The 13,629-nt window shown below is 42.8% G+C and overlaps 1 protein-coding gene across 4 annotated transcripts in view; it reads right to left on the bottom strand.

Annotated features, from left to right (window-relative positions):
• Positions 1-13,629, bottom strand: part of arhgap21a (Rho GTPase activating protein 21a) — a 276,620-nt gene that overhangs the window by 51,381 nt on the left and 211,610 nt on the right. The window lies entirely within an intron of this gene.

Genomic DNA, 13,629 nt, shown 5'->3' with positions numbered 1-13,629 from the left:
CCACTTTCCATACATCGGGAGCCTACTGTCAACAAGGGCAGACGTCGACGACGAAGTCCAACACCACCTTCAGTGTGCCAGTGCAGCCTTCGGTCGCCTGAGGAAGAGAGTGTTTGAAGACCAGGACCTCAAACCCGGCACTAAGCTCATGGTCTACAGGGCAGCAGTGATACCTGCCCTACTGTATGCCTCAGAGACATGGACCATGTACAGCAGGCACCTCAAAGCACTGGAGAGGTGCCACCAACGCGGCCTCCGCAAGATCCTGCAAATCCATTGGCAGGATAGGCGCACCAACGTCAGTGCTCTTGCTCAGGCCAACATCGAAGCGCTGACCATGCTCAATCAGCTCCGATGGACGGGTCACATCGTCCGCATGCCCGATACGAGACTCCCAAAACAAGCGCTCTACTCGGAGCTCCGGCACGGCAAGAGAGCCCCAGGTGGGCAGAGAAAACGCTTCAAGGACACCCTCAAAGCCTCCTTGAAAAAGTGCAACATCCCCACCGACACCTGGGAATCCCAGGCCCAAGACCGCACAAAGTGGAGGAGAAGCATCTGGGAAGGCGCCGAACACCTCGAGTCTCTTTGCCGGGAGCAAGCGGAAGCCAAGCGCAAGCAGCGCATGCCAACCCAAGCACCCCACCCACCCGCCCCTTCAACCACCGTCTGCCCCACCTGTGACAGAGACTGTAGGCCCCGCATTGGACTCATCAGTCACCTGCGAGCTCATTTTTAATGCGGAAGCAAGTCATCCTCAGTTCCGAGGGACTGCCTAAGAAGAAGATTTATGGCAAAACGTAATCCTGGCCTCTGGAAAAAATCTTGACCAGGAATGAAGAATGAAAATCGTTAGGTTATGCCATTGTTTGGTTCATGCTTTCTTATGTTCTTTCTTAACCTGTGATGAATAGGGAATTTCAAATACTTTTCTAGTAAAAGCATCTATGGGCCAAATCTTCCTGGAAAAATAACAGCGAATTCATAATGCACGCCGTTATTAATGCGAAAATCAGCTGGCAAGTTCAGGGGAAGAGATACGCCATGGGTAGCCAATCTTCAGAACTTGCTGGTCGATTTACGCTGCTCCACCATCTGCATCGCACAAACGACATCTCGTCCTTAGCCCCAATTATTTTTTAAATGGATTTGCACATTAATTGCCCATTAAACAGAAAGTTAGGGCTTATAATTAATTGTACCATTTTAACAATGTGATAATTGTTAATGCAATGCCAATCAATCTCTCCAGCCCAGGAGGGAACAATTTAAACGGTTGAGACTCATTCCTCTATGTAGTAAATTCGTCTTAAGGGATTTTAAAATGTTCAAATTTTAATTTTAAAAGTTTTTCCTTTTCCTTTCTGTCTTTTTTTCTCTCTTAATCCAATATATCTTTCCCCCTCTGTGTCTCTTTGACTCTAATTCACCCTCCTTCTCTGTCGTTCCTCTGTTTCTTTCTCAATCCCTAATTCCCGTGATTTGGCCCAACAGCTTTGCACAGGAGACCAACATTTTAAATATTGGGTGCAATCAGCTTTAAACCGCAGAGATTATACATTAGGACGTGAGGGCACATGATAGATCTGGTAAGCTTGAACATTGTGGCGAGGGTTTTCTGATCACCCTATACTCCTATATTTATGTATATATTGGGCAAGTAAAGACGCACTCTGAGATGTAGGGAGCACAGGCTCTCTGGCAGGAGTGGTATGTGACACAGAATGCAAGGAAAATATCTTGTGTAAAACCAATCATATAATAGTAATTTATTGGACTCAAAACAAAGGCAGAAGCTAATGTCTGCAATTAAAACAGGGTTTCTTCTTCAATTCAAATAAAGTACACAGAACAAAAAAACTAAATTAAAAAAAATGTCTTTTCCCACCACGAGAGAAAAACTAAAAGGTGAACTCAAAACTTGGTTTGAAACTCATCCCCTGCAAGTTAGGATCTGTTAATTTCATGACATTATAAACTGGTTTCTCAAGACAACAAAACAATTAATGACTCAAACTTAGATCTTACAAGTCGTAGGTCATCCACACAAAATGAACGCCGCCTAGGTAGTTTGATACCATACTTCCTCTGAACAACTACTGTATGCGTAGAAAAATCAATTATTCAACCAACTGCCACACCCTACCACTGTCTTGCAATAACTTAATACATCCATTTATTTGTAAACCTACAATGCTCAAAAGTCACTTAAAAACATTCCTAAGTTTAATAGTTAGCAACCTTAAACCAAATTTCTGAAATTATATTTTATTAGTCAACTCAGACCATCACAGATAGCATGTGTGCCCACTTGTACAGGCCAATGAATTATGATGTGTAGTGTGCTTCTTGTGATGACCTAAAAAAACACATCCGAAGTCCTGATGCTCTATTGATGTGAATAGGTTGAATTTTAATGATCTGTCTCAACTGGATGACAAAAATGACAGCTGGAAACATTTTTAATAGGAAACTGATTTAAAATGAAGAGTTCCAGCTTTGAAATGGATGCTAGAGGCAGTAGAAAACAACTTGCATATTAAATAAAATCTAAACCAGACTTAAAAAAGTGAAAGAATCAGTTTTGTAAAAAATGATACACAATATGAACCAAGAATACTTACCATTTATAGGCAATTTTGTAACCATAAGCCAACATTTTTAAGGCTTCACCTCATACAGATGCTTGAGAATAACACTATTAATCATGTTACTGAGGAGTTGGGAGATTTGTTGTTTTAATACTAGTATGAAAGACCTGCAATCAAAGCCGAATAATTATCTAATCACTATTTATGGCTATTTCTCTCACTAATATTTCTATAATTTTCAGTATGTTCTTATGCCCGATACGAGACTCCCAAAACAAGCGCTCTACTCAGAGCTCCGGCACGGCAAGAGAGCCCCAGGTGGGCGGAGAAAACGCTTCAAGGACACCCTCAAAGCCTCCTTGATTCTTTCAAAAATATATTTTAATAGGAAAAGGAATTAAAACAGAAATGTAAGATCAAACTATGCAGTCATGAATGGCTTAGGATCTGTAGCTGCTTTCACAAACAAGGCATCATCTGTAATATTAAGAATGCTGCAATAAACAGTACAATCAAGTAGAATGCCTTTATAAATATTCTGTTGGCAATAGCTACTATTTCCAGTGATAAGTAAAAATACAAGCTAGAATGCAGTGTTATCTGCACAGTATAAATTGGAACCAAAATTGACTGGCAGTGCTATTAATCTGTGGACTTTGCTCTTGAAGTAAATAATTCAAACACTCCCTGGAAGGGTGGCAAATAATCACACTAGTTACAAGCTTGCTAATGCAAACATGGTGCATTTCTGCGCTTCACTGCTACTTGAAATAATGTATTCAGCCATCTTTAGTTATCTGAATAAGTTATGGCTATATTATTTTATCAATATAGCCATAACATAATAGTGGTAACTAAGGTTGGTGAGCTGCAGGCACAAGTCACCACTATGATACAGTGGCAATAACAAAGACTTGGTTCAAAGGAGGAGAGGATTGGGAACTTAATATTCCAGGCTACAAGGCATTCAGGAACGATAGGGAAGAAAATAAAGAAAGGGTGGGGGTGGTTGGCAGTATTGATCAATGAAATTATTATAGCACTGGAAAGGGATAATACACTTGAGGGGTCAAAGACAGAGTCTATTTGGTTAGAATTAAACAACAGCAGAGGAGCTATTACGCTACTGAGTGTATACTATAGGCTACCAAATAGTGGGAAGGAGATAGGGGGCAGAATGCAGGAAAATTATAGAAAAATACAAGAACTACAGAGTAGTGACAATGGGAGACTTCAATTATCCAAATATAGACTGGGATAGTAACAGTGTAAAGGGCCAAGAGGGGGAGGAATTTCTGAAATGTTTACAAGAGAACTTTCTTGATCAGTGTGTTTCCAGCCCAACCCGAGGAAGGAAGTAGTGCTGGATCTCATTCTGGGGAATGAAGTGGGGCAAGTAGAGCATGTTTCAGTAACAGAGCATTTGGGGATCAGTGATCATAATATCATCAGCTTTAGAATAGGTATGGAAAAGGACAAGGTACAATCAAGCGTAAAAATACTTAACTGGAGGAGGGCTAACTTCAGTAGTTGAAAAGGGATCTGGCCCAGGTGGATTGGAATCAAAAATTGGTAGGCAAAACAGTAATTGAATAATGGGCAGCCCTCAAAGAGGGAGTGGTTTGAGTACAGAGTAGACACATTTCCCTGAGGGGAGAAGGAAGGGCATCCAAAGTTAGAGCTCCATGGATGACTAAAGACATAGAGATTAAAATGAGACAGAAGAGGCGGCTTCAGACTATAGGAAGGTCCATAATACAGTAGAGAACCAAGCTGAATATAGAAAGTACAGAGAAGATCACAAAAAGGGAATAAGGGGGGCAAAGAGAGAATATGAAAATAAGATTAGCAGCTAACATAAAAGGAAACCGAAGTCTTTTATAAACACAAATAGTAAAAGGGTAGTCAAAGGAAGGGTGGGGCCAAATTGGGACCAAAAAGGAGATCTTCTTGTAGAGGCAGAGAGCATGGCGGCGGTACTAAATTACAGTAGTACTTTTCATCTGTCTTCACCAAAGAAGACGATTCTGCCAATGTAGCGGCAAGGGAGGAGGCAGTAATGTTATTGGCTCGGATAAAGATAGATAAAGAGGAGGTACTTAAAAGGTTGGCTGTCCTCAAAGTAGAAGTCAGCCAGTTCAGATAAGATGCATCCTAGATTACTGAGGGAAGGAAGGGTGGAAATTGCAGAGGCTCTGGGCACAACCTTTCAATCCTCCTTAGATATGGGGGTGGTGGCAGAGGATTGCAAATGTTTACACCCCTGTTTAAAAACAGGGAGAGGGATAAACCCGCCAACTACAGGCCAGTCAGCCTAACGTCGGTGGTGGGGAAACTTTTAGAGACAATAATCCAGGACAATACCAATTGGCATTTAGAAAAGGATGGGCTAATAAATGAAAGTCAGCACGGATTCGTTAAAAGCAAATCTCGCTTGACTAACTTGATCGAGTTATTTGATGAAGTAACTGAAGGTTGATGAGGGTAGTGCGGATGATGTGTATGTGGACTTTCAAAAGGCATTTGACAAAGTACCACATAATAGACTTGTTTGCAAAATTGGCTAAGGGTCAGAATGCAGAGACTGGTGGCGAACGGTTGTTTTTCAAGCTGAGGGAAGTATACAGTGGTGTCCTGCAGGGGTCATTATTAGGACCACTGCTCTTTATGAAATATATTAATCACCTGGACTCGAGTACGGAGAGCATAATTTCAAAGTTTGCAGATGATACGGAACTCGGAAATGTAGTAAACATGAGGAGTAACAGACTTCAGGAGGACATAGACAGACTGGTAAAATTGGCAGACACATGGCAGATGAAATTTAATGCAGAGAAGTGTGAAGTGATGCATTTTAATAGGAAGAATGAGAGGCAATATGAATTTTAAATGGGAACAGAGAGACCTGCAGCTGTACGTACATAAATCCTTGAAGGTGGCAGGACAAGTTGAGAAGGTGTTAAAAAAAGGGAATCAATGAATTATTAATAGAGGAATAAAGTACAACAGCAAGGAGCTTATGCTAAACCTTTATAAAACACCGGTTAGGCCTCAGCTGGCGCGTTGTGTTCAATTCTGGGCAACATACTTTAAGAAGGACGTCAAGACCTTGGAGAGGGTGCAGAAGAGATTTACTAGAATGGTACCAGGCATGGGGGACTTCAGTTATGTGGAGAGACTGGAGAAAATGGAGTCTTCTCCTTAGAGCAGAGAAGGAGAAGACGAGATTTGATGGCAGTGTTCAAAATCATTAATGTTTTTGATAAAATAAATGAGAAACTGTTTCCAGTGGAAGAAGGGTCGATAACTAGAGGACACAGATTTAAGGTGAATGGTAAAAGAAAACATGAGGGAACATTTTTCTACACAGCGAGTTGTTGTGATCTGGAATGCACTGCCTGAAAGGGAGGTGGAAGCAGATTCAATAGTAACACTCAAAAGAGAATTGGACAAATGCTTACAAGGCTGTGGGGAAGAGCAGGGGAGTGGGATTAATTGAATAACTCTATCAAAGAGCCGGCATAGGCACGATGGGCCAAATGGCTCTTCTGTGCTGTATCATTCTGTGATTCTAATACACAGTCATTCCCCAATACGTAATATGTTTTGTTCCTCACCTGAGAGAAGTAAAGCTTGCTCTCAAGATTCTACCAATGCCGCTTTGAATTTAACTATTAGAAGGTGCAGAAGACTCATTTGGATTCATTTCAAAAATCACAATCACTATTTTCTGTGGATCTGTCTTACCTCCACTTTGCATCTCTGTTTTGATGATTATGTGGACACAAATCTGCATCTCAGCAATACACAGCAAGAGTATACTGCTAAACTAAAGCACTGTGTAAATTGTACTATATCTTATTAGAATTTTTCAAGCTGCATGCATTCCTGTCTATACTAAAATTCCACTGGTTATATTTATGTCACACTTTTTGTGTCAACTTTTCCCCATTCTCCACACTTATAATGGGTTTTGCTTATGTAAACTAGTCATTCTGATTGTAGAATCTGGCCAATAGGCTCCCACAAATCACTTAAAATTCTTTCTGAAAACTTGGGCTTGGACTTGATATTTTTATCTGGAGTGGTGACCCGGAGCTGAATTTGGATTGTGTGGGAGCGTGTGCACTGTACCTAATTTCCCAGGATTCAGCAGTAAAACTCAGTCAGCTGCACTTATGAAATATTTAGCTCCTAGCAGTTTCTGCTTGAAAGTTTTCAAAATTACTACTCCATTTCCTGTATTGTTATGCAGAGTCAAGACCAAGTGTGGTATTAGCAGGGTTTAAGGGTGGGCATAATTGGATCAGGATGTGCAGAAGTAGTTCGCTGTACATTCTGAAGTCGTATGCCCACATTTATAATGGAAACTTCCAACTGTAATTACACCCCATCAGCGGTGGCACAACAGTGCTACCTTTGCAGAGTGTGTAATTACAGTATAGTAAGTACACATAGGAAGTATTCATTCTAAAAGTGGGCACTGGCCTTTATTATGAAAACGTTGACTGGAGGTGTATGTAGAAATAAGATTTGTAACATATTGGGCCGGATATTCCGATCCCTACGGGTGTGTACCCACCCGTAGGGACATTGGAAATGCCGGTTTCAGGCAGGCACAGCACATGCGCTGGAAACCGGCATTTCCGATCGGTCAAGAAAGCTCTCGACAGATCCTCCAGCTGCCCTGGAGCAGGGCCTCTGCAGGCGGATAGTTCCGCTTTTTGGGGACCATCCGCCCGCAGAAAACCCTTACAATTCTTACGCCTGGTAAAAGCGTAAGGCCTGCTTTTACCAGGATAAGAGTTGAAAAAAGTTAAAAAAAAGTTATTTAAAAATACTTTTAAATTTTTTTTATTTTTAGCCCTGTAAAAAAAACTTTTTTTTCAAAAATTTAAATTTCAAGTCATTTTAAAAATGTGATTTTTAATTTAAAAAAAAAGTTTTACTATGTTTTGGGGGTGATCTCCATTCATATATTTGACAGGTCTTCCTGTCAAATGTATGAAGGGAGATTCCCTTCTGTGATTGGCTCCCCATGGCCCACGTGATCCCAGGGACGCTGCGAACTACCTGCGCCCCTGGGATACGTGGGCCCTGCGCACTGGCAGTTTGGAGAGGCCCAGCATCAGAATTGTGCGCCTCCCGGGAACCCTCAGGTAAGGGCGCAGATTTTTCCAGATCGCTGTCCTCCGCCCGCAGGAGGCCTGCGATCAGAATATCTGGGCCATTATAGATTTGATAAAAAGCCAGAAGACAAATTTCAGTTAATCTTGGTTTTAATCACATATTTAATTGACACGATTACCGCAACCATCTCATTCAGTTTAAAAAAAAAATTACTGATGCTATTATAATCATCCAAAAAACAAACCAGCATAAAATCCCTGTTGTCCTATTTCTGGAATAGCAACATAAAAATGGAACTTGTTCAGGAAAATGCGTATTCAGATGGCTCAGGCTGCGACACTTGAGCGGGTACAGACTTGGGCTGTGACGAGCACATCCTCAAGCTTCAACATCCTTTGAGATGACCATTCTGCCCAGGGAAAAATTGTAGGAGCAGTGGGCTAGGCCTTACTCTTTACCAAACGGCTGCTTTTGACCCAGCCCTCCTGCTCTCCCCCCTGATGGCTGCATCTCCTCCGTCATTCACACTCGACAACTCCATTTTCTGCCAGGGCTCTTCCAGTTGTACAAATGACATCCGGGTCCTGACCAGGCGCAACGGCAAACACCTATACACACCCTGCCTCCCTCCCATCATAGGCCTGGACTGCCCGTAACAAATACATTTCTAAAGAATACAAGTAGTTCTCGCAGTTTCTTTTAAAAAATCCTGTTCGAGACTCATCACGCTCTCTCTCCAAGTTCACTGCCCTCCTATCCTCCCTTAGTTTCCCCTCCATATAAATTCCCCAAACCCTATTCAAGGCCATCCCCTTGACCTTGACATCTCATGTGGCCTCGCTACTCCCATCGCGTCAATCACAGATAAGGCCATCTCTGGTCACTTCCTTGTATTGTTCTCCACCCACACCCACCTTCTCCCTCCCAACCCCACTTCCTTCTGTGTCAGCCCCTGGAATAAACTCTCTCCCAAGTCACTTACAACTTCCCAACGGTTGAGCCTTTGGCCTGTCATTTACCACAACATTTCTGCAGCTAACGATCTGCTTAATCACACCCTTATCGCCACCTTTGATGCCCTAATCCCCATTAAAACCATTACTCTCTCTCAGCTTGGTCCTTCCCCCGGTACAGCCCTCATCTCTGCTCCCTTAAGTTCAAGGGATGGAGACTTGAATGTTTATGGCAGACAACCAGTTTAGCCATTCATCGTCAGATCTGGCTGGACCACATAAAAGCACCATCGGTTCCTGCTCTCGCCTGCCAAAACTGCTCACTATTCCAGGATCATCCTGCAATGTAAAGATAACCCCTGGCTTCTCTTCACTACAAACCGTCTTCAAACCCTCTCCCCTGCCTCCTCCACCAAGTGCGAGGAGCTCATGGACCTCTATCACGAAGATTGAGTCCATCCGTTGAGCTCCCTCTGCTGCTTCCCTCCCGCCCCCTAGCTCATCAGGCCAAACTTCCCCTAAGGTTCCTTCCTGCCCTAGCCATGAATTTGCATCTTTCTCTAGTTTCTCTCCTATCTTCCCTCATGCCCTCCAAGACTTCATCTTGTCCACAAGACCCACTTCTGCTCCCTTGGCCCCATCGCCACCAGACTACTGACCACACAACTTCCTTTCCTGGCTCCCATGCTAGCGGATATTGTTAACTGGTCTTTCTCCTCAGGTACTGTTCCCCTCTCCTTCAAATCTGCCGTCATCATCACTCTCCTCAAAAAACCCACCCTTGACCCTTTTGCCCTTGCAAACTACCGCCACATCTCCAACCTCCCTTTCCTCTCCAAAGCCTTTGAACGTGTTGTCGCCTCCCAAATCCATGCCCATCTTTCCCAGAACTGCATGCTTGAATCCCCCAATCAAGCTTCGGCCCCTGCCACAGTACTGAAATGGCACTTAACAACACCACCATGTATTTATATAGCGCTTTTAACGTAGTAAAACATCTCAAGGCACTTCAGAGGAACGTTATCAAACAAAATTTGACACCAAGCTAAATAAGGAGCTATTAGGGCAGATGTGATCAAAGAGGTAGGTTTTAGGAGCGTCTTAAAAGGAGGAAAGAGAGGTGGAGAGGTTTAGGAAAGGAATTCCAGAGCTCAAGGCCTAGGTAGCTGAAGGCACGGCCACCAATGGTGGACCGAATAAAATCGGGATGCTCAAGGCCAGAATTGGAGGAATGCAGACATCTCGCAGGATTGTAAGGCTAGAGGAGGTTACAGAGATAGGGAGGGCCGAGGCCATGGAGGGATTTGAAAACTGCAGTGATTAGGGCTTTGAGCCTGCCTAACTGTCTCGTAAATCCAAAAGGACCTGCCAACCAGATACATATCTGAACCAATCACACAGCATGTTTATGGGCCATAATTTGCTGTAGCAGGGCATCTAATGGCTTCTGCCATTAGTTAGACTTGCCCTTGCATGTTTAGGTTTTAAAATATTTTGCGTGGCAAGTTGCGAGCTGATAACGGCGCAGTGAAGGGAAGAAGGAATCCGAGACGTGAGTAAACAGGGAAAGCAACTGTGCATCTCCTTAACCAAAGAGATTGAAGGACTGTGAAATAAACAGCGCAAGGACAGAGAAGAAAGTGTAAATTAGAGTGGGTGAATTCAATGTCAAATCAGGTACAGTGAGAGAAGTAAAGTGAGGGAAAGAAAGATTGTAGTAAGAGAGAGAAAAATAAAGACAGAAAGAAAAAGTTTTCAAAAAATACATTTTAAATTTGACATTTTTAAAATCTCCAACAACAATATCTGAAGGAATGATTTTCCACACTTGTAATAGTTCATTTTCAGTGCCAGAGGTTGATTGGCAGTAACTAACATTCATCACATCGTTAAAAGGCTACTTGCGCTTGAAATGACAATAAACTTTGAGGCGAGCTTAGCTCAGCTCATATCTACTGCACAAATATAGCAACTTCATGCCATTCAATGTCAGCCGTGGCTCAGTGGGTAGCACTCTCACCTCGAGTCAGAAGGTTGAGGGTTCAAGTCCCACTCCAGAGACTTGAGCACAAAAATCTAGTCTGACACTCCAGTGCAGTGCTGAGGGAGTGTTGTACTGTCGGGGGTGCTGTCTTTCGGATGAGATATTAAACCGAGGCCCCGTATGCTCGTAGACGTAAAAGATCCCATGGTACTATTTCAAAGAAGAGCAGGGGAGTTATCCCCGGTGTCCTGGCCAATATTTATCCCTCAATCAACTTAATAAAAACAAATTATCTGGTCATTATCACATTGTTGTGATCATAATGCTTCATTTTGTCAGAGGTGTTCAATATTATGAAAAGGTTTGTGGGGAGTAGTCGGGGGGGAAATTATTTTTGCTGATTGATAAATTGATAAGGGGGGTGGGGGGAGGAAATTATAAAGGCACAGGAGGCGGCCATTCGGTCCATCCCAGCTCTCTGTAGAGCAATCCAGTCAGTCCCATTCCCCCGCACTAACCCCGTAGCCCTGCAAGTTTATTTCCCTCAAGTGCTTATCCGATCTCCCCTTGAAAACATTGAGTATCTCTGCCTCCACCACTTCCGTCGGCAGCGAGTTCTAGGTCCTCACCATTCGCTGCGTAAAAACGTTTTTCCTCACGTCTCCCCTGTATCTCTTGCCCAAAACCTTAAATCTGTGTCCCCCTAGTTCTTGTACCATCAACTAGTGGGAACAGCCTTTCCCCATCTAGCCTATCCAAACCCGTAATAATCTTCTACACTTCTATTAAATCACCCCTCAACCTCCTTTGCTCTAATGAAAACAAATCCAGCTTCTCCAACTTGTCCTTGTAGCTAAGATTCCCCATCCCCGGAACCATTCCAGTAAATCGCCTCTGCACACTCTCAAGGGCCTTCACATCCTTCCTAAAGTGTGGTGACCAGAACTGGATGCAATACTCCAGTTGTGGCCTAACCAGCGCTTTATAAAGGTTCCCGGGAGATCACATGGGTTCGGGTGGGATGGAGAGTGATAGAAGATTTGAGGTTAGGATCAGATCAGCCATGATCTTATTGAATGGTGGAGCAGGCTCGAGGGGCCGATTGGCCTACTCCTGCTCCTATTTCTTATGTTCTTATGTCAGCATAACTTCTCTGCTTTTGTACTCAATACCTCTATTTATGAAGCCTAAGATCCCATATGCTTTGCTAACCACTCTCTCAATATGTCCCGCCACCTTCAGGGACCTATGCACATTAACTCCCAGGTCCCTCTGTCCCTGCACACTCTTTAAAACTGTGCCAGTGTGTATATTGCCTCTCCCTGTTCCTTCTGCCAAAATGCATCATCTCACACTTCTCTCTATTAAATTCCATCTGCCACTTGTCTGCCCATTCTGCTAGCCTTCCTATGTCCTGTGGCAGTCGATTGGTATCATCCTCGCTGTTTGCCACACCCTCAAGTATGGTGTCATCAGCAAATTTAGAAATTCTACTCTGTATTCCAATATCCAGGTTTTTTATTTATATATATAATATATATATTTTTTTTAAAGCAGTGGCCCCAGCACTGACCCTTGGGGAATACCACTGTCTACCATCCTCCAGTCTGAAAAACAGCCATTTACTACAACTCGCTGTTTTCTGTCCTTAAGCCAATTCCTTATCCGAGCTGCCACTGACCCACCTATTCCATGAGCCTCAATTTTGTTAACCAACCTTCTATGTGGTACTTTGTCAAACGCCTTCCTAAAATCCATGTAGACAACATCAGTGCATTCCCTTCATCAATCCTCCCTGTTACTTCATCAAAAAATTCAATTAAATTAGTCAAACACGATCTGCCTTTTACAAATCCATGTTGGCTCTCCTTAATTAGCTTAAACCTCTCCAAGTGCCCGTTAATTTTTTCCTTAATTATTGTTTCTAAAACTTTGCCCACCACTGATGTTAAACTGCAGTTACTAGGATTGTCCTTGCACCCTTTCTTGAACAATGGTGTCACATTTGCCACTTTCCAATCATCAAGGGATTTATGAAGCCTAAGATCCCATATGCTTTGCTAACCACTCTCTCAATATGTCCTGCCACCTTCAGGGACCTATGCACATTAACTCCCAGGTCCCTCTGTCCCTGCACACTCTTTAAAACTGTGTGTAATGTGTATAAACAACTCAGAATTAGTACTAGAACCACAAAGTGGGAGGTTAGAATTTCTTTCCCCCCGTACAATATGATCATTATTTGTGACCTGTTCATTAAAAAGAGAGACCATACACATCCTGTACCTAGTATAATGGTATATCGGAGTCTGCAGCTTCCATTCTGATGACTTTGGTCTACTGTACACTGATCTCCCTTCTCTACTCCATTGGCAGCAGAGCCTTCAGTCATCACAGCCCCGCTCTCTAAAATTATTTTTCTAAAGCCTTCTGCAGTGCTACATCTCTCCCCACCTGCAATATCTTCCCAAACCCACCTCTTCAACCAAACCTTTGGTCACCGCCCCTAATCAATGGTTGGTGTCGGTTTCTCCTGCCCTTTTGTGAAGCACCCGTGGATGTTATGCTACGTTAAGGGTGCTATGTAGGTGCAGTTTGTGGTTGCTATTGTACCTCTATGTAACACACACTGTTATAATTCACTTTTTGAAGGACTCCCAAATAAACTATTACGTAGAGGATAAACTATTTATAAAAAACACTAGAAACATCCATTAGCAGAAACATGGTGGTAGAAATGCCTTTTTGGGTTCAGGTTCTTCTCAGATGAGTTCCAATGTTTTATTGCATTAACTCAGTAAAGGCTATGCAGAATCTATGAAGAAACAGCAGGGCAGTCCAGCCAGTGAAGCTAAATTTGGACAAGCTGCAATTAGAGTAATGTATTAAGGTGACTGTTTATTTTTCACTAACAAACCAGTTGCGCTTGTATAAATCTAATAATTGTACTGTACTTTGCATCAGACTATAC

This window comes from Somniosus microcephalus, chromosome 5 (genome assembly GCF_052327205.1).
Source record: "Somniosus microcephalus isolate GS21.2 chromosome 5, FLI_Smic_1.0, whole genome shotgun sequence".
NCBI classification, from domain to species: domain Eukaryota; kingdom Metazoa; phylum Chordata; class Chondrichthyes; order Squaliformes; family Somniosidae; genus Somniosus; species Somniosus microcephalus.
The sequence above is the reverse complement of the archived record's forward strand: the minus strand, read 5'-3'. Positions and strand labels throughout refer to the sequence as shown.